Raw genomic sequence first — 19,999 nt, 5'->3', positions numbered from 1 at the left:
CCTTCCTAGCAATTCATGGGCACACTCAATACACAACTTTTGGATGAATAATATAAAAATATATAGAAATTATATAACCCTACCTATTCAACTAGTACAATATTCTGCTCTGTTGTGTAATGTTCTATTGACTTGAGAAGGGTTTATATCAATAATATGAGCTTGCATAGTAGGTAAGTATTGGGGAATGGAGTAGAGGGTATTAGATTAAAATCTTACAGCATTTACATTGGTTCATTGACCTGGGTCAAATTATTCAACTTAATTCAGAGAATCTCTGTTTTTATGTATTCCATGCATTGGCACCTGGAGTCAGACATCATTTAGTATAAGACTTATTATAATTTTAAGTATTTGGAAGGTAATAATCCATACTCTTCAGTTCACCAAAATAGCCAACTCCAAAAGATCGGTAGAAGGTAAACAAAAAGACTAACTACTTACTCTCAGGGAGTGTGTCATTAGCTGAGAAGGAAAAAAAAAGATATTCACTTGGAGGAATGACTGATTGACTTATAGAAGAGTATGTTAGAGAGGCAGGGAAGATGGTGGTTAAGAGCATGGAGCTAGGCTGCCTGAGTTCATGCCATCACTTGCTACCACTTAATTTCACTGAGCCTCATGTGTAAAATGGGGATAATAAAAGTAAGGTATTGTGAGAATTAAATAACATAATATATGTGAAGTTTGAACAGTGCTGGTTGTGTAGTAGGGCTTACTACAATATTATATATCACAAATACACATTTATAAGCACCTATAGAGAGAGAGAGGTAAAATAATTTTAAGCAGTGAAGAGCATGTATAGAGGAAGTAACCATTCTAAACATATGTAATAAATTGTCCAGATCTCTATGGATAGTCACCTTATTTATGTCAATATTAAGGCAGCCCTTTATTCTTTGATGCACCCGAGACACAATTGTTCCCATATAATATACTAGAAGCATGAAGATTCGTGTAAGAATGGGCCTTCCTTCCCCTGGCTGTCTACCCCGCCTTTGCTCCAGCATGAGCTGCCTATTCGCTCCAGTCCGGAGCTGCCTTTCTCCCTTCCCACGCTGCCCAGAGGCCAGGAGCAGCCAGGAGTGGGGCAGAATGCCTGCATTGTCACCATCTTTATTGGGTTAATTTGCATACTCACTCCTGATTGGCTGGTGGGTGTTGCAAAGGTACAGTCAATTTGCATCTTACTCTTTTATCAGTGTAGATTAGGGGTGTTGAACTCAATCAGAGAAGGGGCCAAAATCTAAAATCCAGCCTAAATCGCGGGCCGAATGGTTTACTGAACAGTCATAAACTGTCATTGTGATGGAAACGCAGCGGAGTGCAGTGATGACAGCGCGGTGCGGGCCACATTGCAAGGCCTGGCGGGACGGATTTGGCCCGCGGGCCTTGTGTTTGACACATGTGGTGTAGATAAGCAAGAAATGGATGTTTTCTAAAGATACCATAGCAAAATTCAAAAGAAGGTTCATGATACATCATATAAACAAACATCATGAATCTCCCTTGGAGCCACTCTGTCATTTTCCTAAAATTTCTTTTCAGATGCTAACTACCTTATCTCTAACCATCAACTCTTCCCCAAGACTAACCCTCCATAGCTTCTCTAGCAATGCTGCTTCTTTCATTATCCTCCTAGTAGACTCCAGCATCCTGCCCCAACCCAGAGTCCCAATACTCCCCACTCCCCCCTTGTTTGTAGCTCCACACTCACCATCCTGCTCAGCAATGAAAGAATCTGCCTCAAGAACTCCTCTCTTCGGACAGCAAGGAGGCTGCTAGCACATTCACCTCCTATGAAAAACAAGTCAGTTGAGGAAAGTTTGATCTCACCTACCAAGTAATGTCAGAAGACTGATGTTGCATAAGAATACCTGACAAAGATGATTGGACTTTCTTTAGCAGGGGCAAGAAACTACAGGAAGAGTTTGGGTCAGGGAGATAAGGAAACATGTTTCTGAAGAGACCTGAATTTCTGTCTCATTTTTTTTAATTTTTTTGTGAAAATTACTCTTTGTTTGAATTTATTTATCCCTCTTCGCAATGTGGAGAAAGGTTTGAGTTCAAAGGTGATTTATTCTTTCCAGATCAGATCTTCCAAATATTCAGCAGCACACCAGATGTCGTGCTATTCATTAGAGCCAGAGCTGAGATAAAATGCATAAGTCTCGGGAGCCTGGAGGGCCCAGAGAACATGCTTAAGAGTGAAAGTCTTTATTTCTGAACTGACATTTTCATGAAGAGTTAGAGTGACAAGGATCTTCATGGTTTTTCCTTCACAGTGTGCCAATCAAGGTTGAAGGCAATCTGTTGCTCTTTAATGCAGACTTTACTGGGATTTTCTCTTTCCTTGGGAGTTTTACCTTTATCTTACTGTCTTCTTTGCAAGCATTCTTGCCTTTCTAGGAAAGGGAACAGGGACATAAAACAGCATGCATGAGTACCTTCTCTGTGGTGAAGCCAGATTCACACACATATAAACATACCTCAGAGATAAATGAGTGTGACAAATCACTAGGGTAAAATTTGGAGAATGGTGTGACATCTGATGTGCTGTTGAAATAATTTTTCTAATTCCTGGAGAGAAGGCTGAATCAAAGTTTAGGAATGCTTGTTTGGATGATTTAAACATTTTTTTTAAATATAGGGAAGTAATTACTATAAAAATCTATATAATACAAGGTGTCCCCAAAAGATGCATACACACTTTGAATGATTATAAATTCAGAGTTTATTAATATGCAGTTCATTTTCAAAATTTTGTAAAATCTACAGGAATGAATAATATTTTTGGCAATGCCTGTTTTCAAACTGATGACCATTCTGGTCCAGTCACAGCTGATAACTCGAAGCAATGAAATTACAAACATCAAGAATCCTTTTGTTAGGTAGTTGTGTACCCTCAATTTGTCAACTGTTGCTGATTTTGTACCATAAAGTTTATCTTTTATGTATCCCCATAAAAAAAGTCTAGTGGCACTTTGGGGTAAATTTTATTTGTTCAAAGCTTAGTCTGGCTTCACCCATTATTTCAAATTAGTTAAAACCGAAAAGGAGTAAAAATTACGTGAGTTATCAGCTATTAAAGTATGTATACATGTTTTGGGGACACCCTATAGTTAGAGAAAGATGAGAAGAGAAAGAGGATATGATAGGGATGGGGCCCATGGAAGGGACTCTTCAAATAGGGAGCAAATGGTCATTTCTTGTCCTGGGTTGTCTCTCTGTGGTAATAAGCCACATCTTTTATTTATGTGATTATCTGAGTTTATTTTTAAATTTTATAATGGAAAGATTCATTAGGATCTTAATGCTGTAGGTAGGATTCAAACCCGATGATGATCCTACAAGAACTCAGAAGTCCTGTGCCAGACCCTGCAGTAAAAAGCTGTGGCTAATTATAATACTATCAACTTTGTCCAATGGCAGTTCCAGAAAACCTCTTTGAGGCTCTCTATCACCCTCTGCAATTTCTTATTTTGATTTCAGAGGTGTAACATAAAAAAGAATCTTCCAAAGAATGAGTAGTAAGTCTACTAAATTATGCACCGTGTACACACATTTGAAAACAAACAAAACATGCCATATGCTAGAAATTGCTTTTTAGTAAAATGACAAATAATATTCAATCATGGCTCAATAGCACTGGTCCTCGTTGGCCTAACAAGTTAAACTTTCTATTTACATTCTGCTGGGCCTTTGTTACTTCATGATAAAGAGATGGAAGCGGCTTACACGCCTTTGTTCTGGGCTGTCATATCGTTTCTTTCACAGTAAACTCATGCCAAGACCTTTATTTCATTTCTACACTCTATAGGCTAAAAGTCAAGAATAGGTTTCACGTGCTGTTGCCATTCATGAGTGCCTTGCTGTTTAAGAAACATTTTTAATATAGGAGACCATTAATTACTAGGATTCTGATTGTAATTGCCTGCTCTCAGAATTGATGAACAAAGCCATTTTGGAAAGCAATCAATTTGAAATCTAATTTGTTGGCGAAATGAACCATATAAACAAAATGCCACTTGCAGTTTGTCTAAAATGAGATGTGCTTAACGAGCCCGTCAGCGTCCGCGGTCTCCATCACCGTGGGTCGCAGCCACCTCAAATGTCATCGGCAGGCCCTAGCGCGCAGGGAGCTGAAACAGAGCACTGCCCGTGAGCGGGAAATGCGAAACAGATGGCTCCTCGGATCCCCACAGGGTGACTCTGGGGGGCCGCTCTGGGGGTGAAAGCGGAGTGGCTCCCCAGATGAACTAAATGCAGAAACACATTTACCTGCCCCGTGTCGTGCACCCAAAATAGGTTGTTTCAGGTATCTCATTTCACTCACATGTATTCAGAATACAAAACACTGAAGTGCAGGAAGCCAGATTTGGGGAAAATACACATTCATACAAACACATATTCATACATGCACCCACATATAAAACACTCATACATGTAAAACATTCCACTTAGCAGCGGTGATACGTTTTGAGAACTGTGTCATTGTGTGAACAGCATAGAATGCACTTATGCAAGCCTAGATGGCATAAGCTACTGCACACCTAGGCTATAGGGTATATCCTCTTACTCCCGGCTACAAGCTATTTAAAATATTTCTGTACAAAATGATATGAGATTAAATCAAACAGAAGAGAACATGGTGCCATCAAGAGACATAGTAAACTCAAGATGTTTGAAGCTTCTGCCTGCATAATACAACATGCTGTTTTATAGCAATCTTGTTTTTGATACTAAGTAGAAAGGGTACACACTAAAATGAATGATAAAAAATATAGTACACTAACTGCATTAAGCAATAACATGATTGTTTATTATCAAGTCCAGTTGACATTGGAACAATATGGGTTTGAACTGCCAGGGGCCACTTATATATGGGTATTTTTTCACTAAGTGTAGTAGGCCCTTTGTATATGTGGGTTTTGCATCTGCAGATTCAACCAACTGCTCATCAAAAGAGTATTTTTTGTATTCCCAGCCTCAGATTCCCAACTACAAATTGAAAGCAGTATTATTGATCTATTATTGATTGAACCTGCCAATGCAAGGGCCTACTGTACACTCTAAAGTTATACTGGATCTTAGACTGTGTAAGGTTGGCATCCCTAACCCCTGCATAGTTCAAGAGTCAACTGTATTGTGTACGGTAACTAATTGTATATTTGATACAGTTACTCATCGACACCTCAGTAGGTTTATATTAACATCACCACAAACACATGAATAATGTGTTGTGCTATGACATTATGATGGCTATTAATATCACTAAGCCAAAGGAATTTTTCAATCCTTTATGATCTTATGGAACCACTGTCATTTGGCAGTTCCTTGTTGGCCAAAACATCATTATATAACTCATGACCAAATTCAGAGAGAGGGAAATAGCGATAGAGAGATGGAAACCAAAGGTGTCTGGTGGGCTGTGTTGTAGAACAAATTCTTTTGTAACAAGTTTGACCCAGCATTCCCTTGCTCTTTATTATTTAAAGGGAGATTTCCTTTAAAAAAAAGTGCCTAATAATCTTTGATGACTTATTACTGCATGATTCCCAAACATTGTAAGTTGTTAAAATGAATAATAATAATAAATAAAACACAAATGCTGTGAGCATGTATGTGCTGAAGTTAAACTTGTTACCTGATTATTTTAAATTTGATAGACTGGGGATATTTTGGAGATTTTTTATTTATATAGTTTCATGCATCTTGCATAAATAAACTAGGAATTACTTGAAAATACAGTAATCTTAGAGCACTGTAAAACTGAAATGAACATAAAGAAATGGTTTCTTTATTTATCCACTGGAAGCCTGGTGCACAAAATTTGAGCATGGGTAGGGTTCCTAGGTCTGGCTGGCGACCAGGGCTGATCTGTGGGGCCCCCGCTGGCATCCACCTTGACCAGCCTGGGGCCGGTGGGCTGGGGCAGCAGCTCCTGTGTTGAGTGTCTGCTCCCTCGTGTTTACTGCATGTTAGTGACCAGTTGTTCCACCATTTGATTTGCATGTTAGGCTTTTATTATATAGGCTTAAAAAAACCCTCATTTTCTGCCTATTATTACAATGGGTGAGTTTTTAAAATTAATCTCTCCAATGTATTTGTAACTTTAGAAGTTATGTACTTTATTTTTAGCATTTTATTGTTTACCTGAATAATTTGATGTTCATATTTAATTGAAATCAAATGTAAACAGACTACTTAATATCATTATTGCTCCATGAGTGAATCTTCTTCTTCCTGAATAACACAGGATTTTGGAATGCTTTAACTCCAGGCACATTTTCTGTCTTACATGGTACAAATGACTAACATTTTAGTTTTGTCTCATTTTTTTTAATACCCTAAATTAGATGTAGCTAACTTTGTTTTAAGCAGTCTTTGTTTAGAATTTATTTATGTATTTACCAGTTTGTTTGTTTTTTACTTACAATTAATTTTTTATATTTTGGAAATTCTTAATGGGAAACATTCACTTTCTTCCTGGTAATACATTCTTCATGCTTTTAAGGCAGTAATCTCTCAGTTTATTTTTTCTGACTGCAAAACAATAATTTAATTAGTATATAGTTTTAGATTTACAAATATTTTCTCTCAAAAATTCCTAGTGTTGTCTTTGAGAAATCATCTATTTCTCTTCTTTTGTAGGCAATCACCTTTTATTCTGATTGCTTTAAGTCATTTTTAAAGGTATTATATAAATTATATAAATATATTAAGAAGTGTTTAGTAGTAGAATTCTATTTATTTCTCTTTCTGGTATTTTTTTTTTTTTTTGTACAATGATTTTTTGATTTTTATATCATTAGCAGTTCTTAAAATTTCTCAGCTATGGTCTCTTCCAGTATTCTCTTTCATTCTTTCTACTCTCTTTTGGCATTCCAATTGCATGCATGTTATTTAAAAATACCTCTGTGCTTATCTCTCCTTTACATATTTTATATATTTACCCTATAGTTTCTTTAGAGTGTCTTACTTACATTTTGAATTTGACCTGCTAATTATTTAACTATTTCAAATATAGTTACTTTACATCCCAAATCTGGTAATTAGACTATTTGGAATCTTCTATGATTTCTTTTTTTGCTCATAACTTGTTTCTCATGAATTATCAAAGTTTAGATAATAAACTCAAATTTATGTGAGTTTAATGTGCAGAAATCTGTATGGGTTTAGGTTAGGGACAAACTCTTGCATAGAGAATGTATATTTCTTTCTGCCTAGCAACTAGAGGCACCACTACCTTTGGACTACATTGAGGCATTTTTTGTCATGGGTTTTCAAACAGTAGTGTAATTCTATTTGAAGGCAAAACTAATGGTTAGCAATTTTCCTTTGAGTGCCAATCTTTTGTTCCTTGCAATGTCAACGCTAATATCAACACACATTTTTCCTGTTTCCCTTTGACAGTAGATATTTACAAGGTACAGACTTTATAAGGGGATCTCCATTCTAACTCTACTTTGCCCAGGCCAGAGTACTCACACACCACAATAAATCACTAGGTTTTATGTTTCTGATATCAGCCAATACCCCTGGGCACATGTGGTTACATCCTTACTGTGCCATTCTCCTTTACTTTCTGGTTATTTTTGGTTCCTGGTTATTTCTTCAGCTCCAATTCAGGATGACTTAATCACATTAGGAGTCTTTAAGATAAGGAGGCCCATTCTCATTTTTAAAAGCACATATAAATGTTTGCATTTGCATATATTTTAAAACAACATCTTTTTGGTTTCTTCTCCTTATTCTACCTGTAATAATATTCAAGCACTCTTCTAGGTACTGCAGAATCTATTTTACTTCTTCCCTCCCTCCCTCCCTCCCTCCCTCCCTCCCTCCCTCCCTCCCTCCCTTCCTTCCTTCCTTCCTTCCTTCCTTCCTTCCTTCCTTCCTTCCTTCCTTCCTTCCTTTAAATATATCTTATTGATTTTTTACAGAGAAGAAGGGAGAGGGATAGAAATATCAATCAGCTGCCTCCTGCACACTCCCTACTGGGGATGTGCCTGCAACCAAGGTACATGCCCTTTATTGGAATTGAACCTGGGACCCTTCAGTCCACAGGCCAACACTCTATCCACTGAGCCAAATTAGTTTTGGCTACTGCAGAGTCTTTAAAGAACAACATAAAGCTTTGTCTTTGAAGAATGCATCAGAGGAATCATATTGCACTGTAATGCAAGGCAGAAATTCAAGTTCCATAAAAAGAGTCCAGATGAAATGGAATCAAGAGGATGAATGGTCTCTAGGATATGACATTTGAGGATCAGGACATAGAGAATTAGAAAAGCTGTCACTACTTCCCTCTTCTTTAGAACAGGGAAGCCTCTGCCAATGACATCTTCTCTCTTTGTGTGACTGGCTCCTCCCTTACTCCTGTCTAGTTAAAGCCATTTTGCCCTCAGATCTTGGCTCAGTCATCACTTTTTTTTTTTCTTTTCTTTTTTTTTTTTCAGTCATCACTTTTAAAGGGTAGCCTTTTGTGACATCCTTGATAGGTCAAAGTCCTTGTTACTTACTCCTTGTACATGTGCCCCTCATTCACAGAACCGAACAGATCTGAATTCTAATTCTTATAATTTTAGATTTATCTATATGCTTAATTTTAATTTTCCTTATAGAGTGATTAGCCTAAGAAGGCAGTTATAATATATACTTTCATCGTTAAATTCCTAGCACCTGGCATTGTGCCTGTGGAATATTTGATTCTCAATAAATATATTTTTTGAGTAAATGAATGAACTCCTCCAATTTTATGTAACTTATTGACTATATAGCCCCTTTGCTTGCAGCTCTGTCCAGTTCATTACTTTGCACGTTGATTAGTCAAACACATAGTCTTCTGTTAGACACAAGACAGTTTCACTGGCCACATTTTTGATAGCTGTGGGAACTGAGTGACTCAATTTCAGGCAACCTTGGAGGCTCTGGGGTTTATGGGATTGGGATAGTCTTGTGCTTTCTCCCTTCTCTGGTCTGCAGTAACCCACTGTTCTTGCCTCCATCTTGATTGCATTTAAAGCTATAGAAAATAATGGGATACATTTTTAGATTTTAGAGTAGTTAGATATAAAAACAAACAAAGACAAATCATTATCCAATTCTGGGCTATACAAGAGCCTCTCAAGAGAGCTCAGAAAATAGATTTTGGATTCTACCATGAGGGTATTATATCAGGTTTTATTCTACTTGTATTATAGTTTCATCAGTGTTACATACAGACACAATACTTGTAAGACAAAATGGGAAGTCAAAATAAGGAAAAATAAATCAAGATTTAGAAGTAAAACTATACAAGTACGCAGTGAGATGGTAGGCCAAAGATAACATGGACTGGGTTAATTTTAACAGTTTCTTAGGACAGGTGTGTAGAAGGAGGTTAATGTTGTCTTTGGAAGAACAAATAGTTTTCCCCAGGCTTATGAAGCCTATAGCTAGGGTGTGCACAATGAGAGTCTACAAGGCTGGCCACAGACATAATTTGGCCATCAAGAGGATAGCATCAAACCTGAGGCATTGTTCAGAGGTCTCCCTTGAATGGAGAAGAAAAGGGATCTACTGGGAAGCTGTAACTATTGACGTGATGTGTGAAAAATGGCAGCCAGGAGAGCAATTCTGGAAGTATTAGGTTGAGCTTTTGTATCTGGGATAAGGGTCTTCCTGATTCTCCTGGATCATCTACAAAGCCTTCCCCAGTCTTCCCACTGCTGCCAAGGCTATTGAAGACTGCTTCTGTGAAGGGAGGCTGAATATGAGGCAGTTATGTCAAACAGAGCTCTCCCTCCCTATGGGGTTGACTGTGCCAGGCTCTTAGAAGACATAACGTGCTTGTTAAGGTTTGGTGAATAGCACAGTCTTCTCAGAGGGTGATTTGGGTTCCCATAGAGAAGTCATCAACACAGGGTAAGAATTCAGCCAATTATGCCTCACTTCATCAGTCCTATTTAGATGGTAACCCCATGGGGCATGGACCATGTCTTTCCTTGTGTATTGTACAGTGTTGAGGAAACATTTGGCACTCAATAAATACCAATCCCCCTCAGCCTCCCACTGAGCTGATCTGAGGGAAGGAATTCCCTTTGAAGTGCCTTGTCCCCATGTTTTTGATAAACAAGACCAAGCCACAGAGAAAAATGAAGCATCTACTCAGCTTTGCAACTTTCTGGTATCCATAGATGATAAATGGTACCTTTGCAGTGATATAGCTGGGGGGAGGGGGGAGAAAGGGGCATATTTAATAGGACCAGACAGTGAAAAAAAGCTCCTCTTTCATAAACATTGTCTTACTTCTTACCTCTCACAGATTCATGATTTGTGCTTCCAAACATCCATTAATAACACTGCCAAGCTGTTGCTGAGCTGAGAGGTAGAGCCCTTATAAGTGTTTTTACCTTGTGCACAGAGAAAAACAAAGTATATATAAGTGGGTAAAAAATTAGAAGAGACATTTAAAAAAATGAGCATCATAAGAATAAAAAAAGAATATATATGCATACCCCATGAACACAAACAACAATGTGGTTATGGCCAGAGGGAGGGGAGAGCGGGTTCTGGGTTAAGGGGGGCAAAGAGGAGGGAAATGAGGGATATTTGTAATAACTTCAACAATGAAAAATATATATTTAAAAGATAACATGTGGTAACTTTAATAAGCTCTGGAACGGAGTTACTTATAGCATTAATGTGTTTCTATTAAAAATAGCTTTTAAAAACATTTTATTGATTTTTTCAATTGATTTTTTACAGAGAAGAAGAGAGAGGGATAGAGAATTAGAAACATCAATGAGAGAGAAACATCGATCAGCTGCCTCCTGCACACACCCCACTGGGGATGTGCCCGCAACCAATGTACATGCCCTTGACCAGAATCGAACCTGGGGCCCCTCAGTCTGCAGGCTGACGCTCTATCCACTGAGCCAAACCAGTTTTGGCAGCTTTGTTTTTTTATACTGTAAAAATTTTACATTTTTTTTTGCATCAGAAAAAATATTTACAAATATTTTAATAGGTATTTATATTCAAATAACAAAACAACAAATAAAAACACAGAAAATGATATGACATAAGTAAAATACCTTGTAGGCATCTGAATTAACATATGCATATATATTACAAAAGGGATGTACAATTTTTTTTTTTACATACTGGAAAAATCTCTCAAAGTGTTGTCTTTAACTGCTGAGGCTGAGATATATAATTTCATGAAAGACAGGAATTAACAAGCCCTAGAAGAGATGACCAGGTGGTGAAATGATGGCAGTTCTTACAATTTTTATATATTCATAATTTTAGCTTTTTTCCTCTCCTTTCTCTCTTTTCTCCTCTTTTATATCTCCTTTTTCCTTTTCTTTCTGTCTCTATTTCTATCTCTCTCTTTTTTCCCTCTCCCTCTTCCTCTCCCTTCCCCTGCCTATTTGATTATTTTAATTATAAACCTATTCCATCTTACAAAACTTATAAGGATGAAGGTTTAGCTTGAACTTTGATTCAGTAACTTAATGTCTCTTAACCTTAAATAACATACAGAATGAGAACAAGGCATCATGCAGCCAAGATTTTAAAGATAAATGTCATGCCTACTCATATTTCTTTTGAGAATAAAGTAAAATAACTAAATTAGCCCTATGTGGTTTGACTCATTGGATACAGCATTGGCCTGTGGACTGAAGGGATCCAGTTAAATTCCAGTCAAGGGGACATGCCTGGGTTGCAGGTTAGATCTCCAGTAGGGGATGTGCAGAAGGCAGCTGATCAATGATTTTCTCTTATTATTGATGTTTCTATCTCTCTCTCCCTTCCTCTCTGAAATTCATAAAAATATAATTAAATTACACACACACAATACAACTAAATAATGCCCTGAAAGATGTTACTGTTGTAAAAAGAATGAGAAATTAGAAATATCTTGACCCAAAGGTAAAGGTAATAGAGATTGGAAGATTTTTTTTTTCAAATGTACCATTTTGTAGTTGGTTTATTAAACTTAATCTATCCCTAAATTAAGGGCAAGGCATTAAAATTGTAGTAACTAAAATAAGTGGGAAATCACTCAATACACTGGGTATTTTCTAACCTTTGGTTGTGATAATGAGGTCACAGGTTGAAATCGCAGAGTTTAGTGTGTCTAATGAAGGTTGATTCTCCTCCTCCCTGTAGGAGATTCAGATTAGACCCAGGGGACTGTGTTCATTCAGTATTCAACACCATAGGAACTCACAAGAGTGACTGGCATACGAAAGGGATTGAAACCAGAGTATTAATGAAAGGTTGAAGAAAGTGAAGTTTTCATCTGTACAGAGAAGGCTGAGACAGTGAGTGCTGTGGAAAATCTTACAGATATAAGTCATTTCAGTTTTAAGCCTATTTTAAAAAAAAGATATATATTTTATTGATTTCAGAAAGGATGAGTGAGTGAGAAAGAGAAACATCAATGATGAGAGAGAATCATTGATTGGCTGCCTCCTGCATACGCCACCCTGGGGATTGAGCCCACAACCTGGGCATGTGCCCTCACTGGGGATCAAACCATGACCTGGTTCATGGGCCGACACTCAAACACTGAGCCACACTAGCTAGGCTAAACCTGTTTCAAAGCAACAGATTGGGGCTGGGAGTCAGGTGACAATCTTTTTGCCATAACTGCTAAGGTATAGGTGATGAGAACGAGCAGGGTGAATGTTGCTGTTTAGTTGAAACCAAATAACAGTTAAAGCCCCAAATCAGATCCATTCATTCAGTTAGTCTTTCAGTAAATAATTATCAAGATCATATACTAGGTAAGACACTGATAGCTACTAGGAAACTGGTATTGACTGTGAATGATATACTATCTGAACCTATGAACTTTAGTTTCTAGAAAGGTGGACTTTAATCAACCAACTACAGATTTGGTATTGAAGTATATTGTGGTGAGTTTTATAGAAGAGAAATATATGGTGCTAAGCAGCATATGGCAGAAGGGATCAGAGCTTTCCTCATGGTGGGGGTGATGTGATCATGAAAGTTTTTGCAAAATAAATTATAGTATCCTGGTATGTGAATATCAGGAGAACAAAACAGAGAATGGGCCAGGTAGAGAGAATAGCAAGTGTGAATAAGGACCCAGGGAAAATGTCTCAGGGAAAAAGCAGCGTGTTACATTTCGGTAGACATCTCTGTGATGGGAACTCATAAAGGGAGGGAGTGAGTGTCCTGCAGGGGAAAGGTGAGGACTTGCAGGCTTTGATAAGGACTTAGAGATTTGTTCTAAGAACAAGGAGATGACATGAAATAGCATTAGGTAAGGGATTAGTATCATAAGATTCACATATTTGCAAGATCATGTTGATAGAAGTGTGGGGAATTGTTTGAAAGGCTTCAAGGTCAGATCCGGGGAGGTTTTTTAGAAGGCTTTTTAGTAGATTTCCATTCATAATGGCCTAAAACATCTTTTTCAAGATCCCTAAGGAAGGTGTATGTTTCAAGAACAAGAGCAGGCAGATATTTGTATTCATTTCCACATTATAGTCTGTTCTCTGATCCTGACAAACGAGGTTGTACACATCATGAAAATCTCAAGAATACCCAATACCCATTGTTTTCCTCTCAGACCTATTATAGACCCCAAAGAAAGTGTGTACTAACCAAGCCCACATTTCTTAGCCACCATCTCAGGTGTTAGGCAACCCAATGATCCCCTTCCCCAGGTACAGTGGTGCCTCACACAACGAACTTAATTCGTTCTGTATATATTTTTGTTATAGGCTGGTGAAAAGCAGAGAATCTATCCAAAGAGAACTTCAAAGACCATTCATCTCTAAAATCAGAGCATATAACCTCTTTTCATCAGGTTCCTTCTGCATAAACCATGGCCCCCAAACACTGGTTTTGTCACTTGTTGGAACTCCTCCAGCCTGTGAAAGGACAGACTTTCATTTACCCTGCAATTGGAATGTACCTCTCACTGAACATCACCAAAACCTTGTGGGACAACATCATTATCATCCCTTGTCCCCTTGGGAGATAGTCCATAATTGGACAGAAAGGAAAAAAATTGCAATTTTCCCAATCAAGTATGAATCTGTCTTCTAATTTTTAAATAGAATGGTATTTGGAGTTTTTGTTCTATTTTTATAGTTCTTTATGCACTTTTATTTCTGCTGTTATAGGCCCCATGTTGCTAGATAGCAAATGATGCTCCATTCTTGTCGAATTTTCATGAATATATATTTCCAGTTGGTTGAATGGGTATAGTTAAGTCTTTTCATTGGGGCCCAGTTATAATTATGTCTTTGGATGGCTATCTTCGTAACTTGCGTTAGTTGTCTTTGTATTAGTAGATACGTTTTCCTCCAAATTTATTGTGGTATAAATTGACAATTTAAAATTATATGTATTAAGGTGTACAATTTGATGATTTGATATATATATATATTGTGAAATATTCACCACAATCAAAGTGATTAGCATATACGTCACCTCAAAAAATTACAATTTTTGTGTGTGGTGAGAACACTTAAGATTTACCCTCAGCAAATGTCATGTATGTTATACAATATTGTTACATTGGTCACATCATTATACATAGATCTTCAGAACTTATTCATCTTGCATAACTGAAATTTTGTATACCTTGGCCAACATTTTCCCATTTGTTTCCCCAGCTCCTGACAACTAGCATTCTACGTAGCTTCTATGGTTTTGACTGTTTTAGGCTCTACATGTAAATGAGATTATGCAGTATTTGTTTTTCTGCATCTGGTTTATTTCAATGTTCTCTAAGTTAATCAACATCACAAGTGTTAGGGTTTTCTTCTTTTTATGGCTGAATACTATTCCATTATATGAATATATACACACAATTTCTATTTCCATTTCTCTGTTGGTGGAACCATTTAGGCTGTTTCCACATCTTGACTATTATGAATACTGCTGAAGTGAACATGAGTGCACAGATAACTCTTTGAGAACCTGATTTCATTTCCTTTGACTATCTACAGGAGTGGGATTGTTGGATCACATGATAGTTTTATTTTTAATATTTTGAGGAACCATACTATTTTCCATAATGACTGTACCAATTTATATCCCCACCAACATGTTTTCTCTAATATTATCTTTTACGATAATAGCCTTTCTAACAGATATGAGATAGCATTTCTTTGTTGTCTTGGTTTATATTTGGTAATTAGTGATGTTCTTTATCATTTTTTTGGTAATTAGTGTTGTTCTCTTTATCACTAATTGGTAATTAATGATGTTCTTTATCACTTTTCATATACCTATTGCACATTGGTATATATTCTTTTGAGAAATATCTATTCAGATCTTCTGCCCATTTTAAAATCATATTATTTGTGTGTTGTTAGTTTTTTTTTTCTGTTGAATTTCATGAACTCCTTGTATATTTTGGATATTGTGATTTACCATAAGAAATATATATTTGACCTTTCTCCTGTTTCTGGGATAGGGCTCTTAAAACCCTTGGGATTTCTTAAGAGATGAGAGTAATAAAGCTGTCTCTTGATATGTTAATTAGGTGACTTTTGGACTGCTTCCAGATCAACAAAGAATGAAGGCTGAGCACCAGAGAAATCAACCATGCGCTTACAGGGTTAGAATGTTCAGTCCCGTCCCCCTGACCTCCAGGTAGGGAGAGAGGCTAGAAGTTGAATCAGTTGCTAGTGGACAATAATTTAACTATTCATGCCTAAGTTATGAAGCCTCCATAAAACCCCAAAGGCCAGGGTTCCATGAGCTTTTGGGTTGGTGAACATGTGAATACTGGGGAGAGTGGCTGCCTGGAGGGGGCTTGGAAGCTCCATGCTTTTGCCCCATGCTCTTTCCCTATACCTTGTCCTAACATCTCTTTCATCTGGCAATCCATGAGTTATATTATTTTATAATAGAATGGTAGTATAGTAAGTTAATGTTCTGTGAGACACTCTAACAAATTAATCAAACCTAAGGAAAAGGAATGAGGATGCGGGGCGGGGGAACGGGGGGGAGGAGGAGGAGGTACCTGTAACTTATAGTTAGTTGGTCAGAAGTACAGGTAACATCCTAGATTTTCAATTGGCCTTCTGAATAGGAGGGAGTCTTTGGAACCTTCAATGTAGCCAGTGGGTACAAGGCCCAGATAACAGCCTGGGCTTAGGACTGGAGTCTGAAGTGGGATTGAGGGCAGTTTTGTGTTTTGTGTTTGAGCCCCCAGTCTATAAAACCTGACACTATCTCATGTTAGTGTCAGATTGATTTAAAATATTAACACCTTGCTGGTGTTTAAGAATTGCTTGATATAGTGGGAAGTTGTCCCTTGCCCTAAAAACACAGTTGAAATTGGGTCCAGGGACCTAAAAAAGATATCAACTTTATTCTATTTTTTTATTCATCCACTAAATATTTATTAGTGCTGTCTATATACTAGTTGTACATGTGAGCACGTGCTTAAGGGAACAGTGGTAAAGAAAATCAATATTATGTCTGAATAGAGCTTATAGGCATTAAACAAACATGTGTCATCATTCAATGGATATCTATTGACTGATGATGTACTGCAAGGGCTGCATTAGGTACTGCATATATAGAGCTAACTTAAGTAGGTATTATCTCTGCTTCTGTGAAATTCATACGGGCCAGTGGTAGAGAGAGATAATAGTAGTTAGGCAAGCAAAAATGTAAGTACAAATTTCAGAGGAACATGAGAGAAAATGATGGAGATTGGAAATCAAAGAAGCCCATCTGAGGTGAGAGTTGAATAATGACAGGGATTAGCCACAATATGTATTTTTTATTTTGTATTCACTCTTACTTTACATTTACTTTTTAAGGTGTTTAGAAAATTTGTGAGAATTTTACATTTTTGACTTGAGAAGCATATAATCAATTTGAATGTTGTGGGATATTTAATTTGTTAAATCCGCAGTTTTGAGTTATGAGTAATATAAGAAGTGTGTGATGTTCAGAGAATTAGTAACTATAAAATAATAATTTGAACTTAGGAAACAATAGTGACTTTTACACCTGAAAGTTGCTTCAACATTAACATGAAAGTCGTCTTTAAAGAGTTTACTAAGCCGAAACAGGTTTGGCTCAATGGATAGAGCATCGGCTTGGGGACTAAAGGGTCCCGGGTTTGATTTCAGTCAAGGGCATGTACCTTGGTTGCAGGCATATCCCCAGTAAGGAGTGTGCAAGAGGCAGCTGATTGATGACTCTCTCTCATCGATGTTTCTAACTCTCTATCTCTCTCCCTTCCTCTCTGTACAAAATCAATAAAATATATTTAAAAATATATATATTTAAAGAGTTTACTAAGAGAGAAGTCTTCTAGGACAGCAGTCAGCAAACTCATCAGTCAATAGAGCCAAATATCCAATAGTACAATGTTTGAAATTTCTTTTGAGAGCCAAGTCTTTTAAACTTAAACTTCTTTTAACGCCACTTCTTCAAAATAGACTTGCCCAGGCCATGGTATTTTGTAGAAGAGCCACACTCAAGGGCCAAAGAGTCACATGTAGTTCTTGAGCCACAGTGTGCTGACCATGGTCCTAGGAGATTGTACTCATCTTTACAGCCAACATTGAGAAGTACATATTGCCTCCTATAGCCATTCATTTCTGTATATCCATTAATTGATTTGCTCCCTGTTATGTATTTGCCCATTTATTGTTTTCAATAAGCATCCATAGAATGCTTATTTTAATCCAGGTACAATGATGGCACTAAATATAGAAAACCAAGCAAGACAGGGTCCTTGCTTTCAAAGAGCATTTACACCAAAGGAGCCTGAAGATACATGAATCTGATATCATAGAAAGTGCAGCAAGTTCAGTAACAGAGGTAACCCAGAAAAGCATGGGAGCACAATTGAGGGACATCTTAATCAACCAAAAGGAACAGAGAGGGTCTTCTGGAGGAAGGTTTCCTTGAACTGAATTGTCCTTAAGAACATGCAGGGAGAGGCAAAAGCATAGCCAAGGAGTCTGACAGAGCACCAGTATGGGCCCTTCAGGAAATAACAAAGAGGTTAGTTTTATTGGAGCAGAGGTTTATTTATTCCAAATCATCAGCACCTACTGTGTGCAGCATCCTCTGGAAGGATTCAGTGCTACAGAAGAAAGATGTTGACCCTGTCCTCTTTGAAGTTTAAAGATTATTAGGGAATAACAAATGATAATGGGATCAAATTATGAAAGACCTTATGTGTTAAGTTACAGTATCTACATTTTATCCAGCAAAAGTAAGGGAATGACAAGGTCAATTATACTTTATTTACCAAAGATCAACTTGATTGTAGTGCAGAGGATGGATTGAGGATTGTATTCAAGATTTGACAAAAGAAGACTAATTATGAGCCATTTTAAGGATTAAGACAAGAACTGATGGATTACTGAACTAAGGCAAGAGGATGTTGTGGATGAGATTGATTTAGAGTATAAAGGAGGTAGAATCTATACAACTTTGGTATTCTGGCTTGGGAGCCTGTGAGGCTGTCATAATTCATCAAGACTAGGAATGCTGGAAGCACAGGTGTTAGAATGAATCCATATCTTATACATTTATGTATTATTTTCCCACAAAATTAAGAGTTCCTTGCAGATAAGAAGCATTATTTAAACCTTCCTTGTAGATTTATATCTTCCCATGCCCTGAGCAGTCTTCTCTGTATTGGAAACTCAATAAATAAGCATTTAGTCAGTTGAGAACTAGATTTGTCATCCCCTGGAGAGAAAAACATTTACATGTTTCTTTATATACATTGAATGTAAAAAGTGGTAATTTCAGACTTCTCTTTCACTGAGAAAAAGAAATCTAGAATACAAGCAAAAAACAGATAAAGTTGTTTTATCTCTGAATTACGTGTCCTAGAAAGGTATAAAACACCTTTCATATTTTAAAACAAACATTGCGATATATATATATATGTATATATATGTATATATATATACATATATGTATGTATATATATATATATATATATATATATATATATATATATATATATTTAAATACAAATTTCAAAAGGTTCCTGAGTGCTTAAGAAGCAGCCCTATTCTACATCATGATCCATAACCTACACCTATACTTTAGTGATCCATAAACTAGAGGGGCAGTGCTTCTCAGGAAATCACCTCTCAAGGACTGATGAAAAGGAGTACCAATGTCCAGGTGATCCACACAAAGTGTTCTAGAAAAGGTTGTATATGGAAGAGTCTAGATACTCTCTAATGGGAAATCAATGTGAGTAATGGATGTTTCACTGATATCCAATGCTCCTTATGGAGTGCCTATGCTGAGTCTCCCGCCACCTAGAGGCCTATCCCAACTTTGGTTGAACTCTCCATCTCCCTCCCATACCCTTCCTCTAATATGGCCAGTGGAAGAGACACACACTCAGGTTGAGAAGAGCTAGAGTCTTGTTTGGCAGCAAATTCACAGTAAAACAAATGCTCAGGGAGCTTGAGTCTAAAGGGGAGCTCACATCAACTGACTAATATTTCTTGAATTTTAGATTTAGGTAGAGCTATGCATTTGTGAGGAGAAAGAGAAAAAGATTTGAGGCAGAGGAATTTCCTTCAAGGTGCTTGCAGAGTAAAATGGAGCCTTAACAATGGAAGAATTTTTAGTAAATGAATCTTTGGAATCATTCTTATGAAACCATTATACAGCAATCTTCTCTCCCACAGAGCTTAGTTGCCTAACCCAATGACAATGATTATTTTTCTATTTAAAAAAAGTTCTATAAGAGTTGGAAGTGAAGTGTTTCAAAATTATAGGGAAGATACTGAATATCAAAATAGGATTGCTTAAAGCATTTCTTTAGCATAACATTGTATGATAAAGCATATACCATAGCCCATTGATATCATGGGAGAACAACATTTGCTCTTTTAATCACCTAGAAATAAGCACTATGGCATGTGTTGCATTTATAAGAATGACTTTCAGTGAAAGGGTATTTGAATAGACAGCTTAAAGCAAAAGAGTACTATTTGATTTGGTGGCCCCA

Source organism: Pipistrellus kuhlii, unplaced genomic scaffold, assembly GCF_014108245.1.
Source record: "Pipistrellus kuhlii isolate mPipKuh1 unplaced genomic scaffold, mPipKuh1.p scaffold_m20_p_1, whole genome shotgun sequence".
NCBI lineage: Eukaryota > Metazoa > Chordata > Mammalia > Chiroptera > Vespertilionidae > Pipistrellus > Pipistrellus kuhlii.
The sequence above is the reverse complement of the archived record's forward strand: the minus strand, read 5'-3'. Positions refer to the sequence as shown.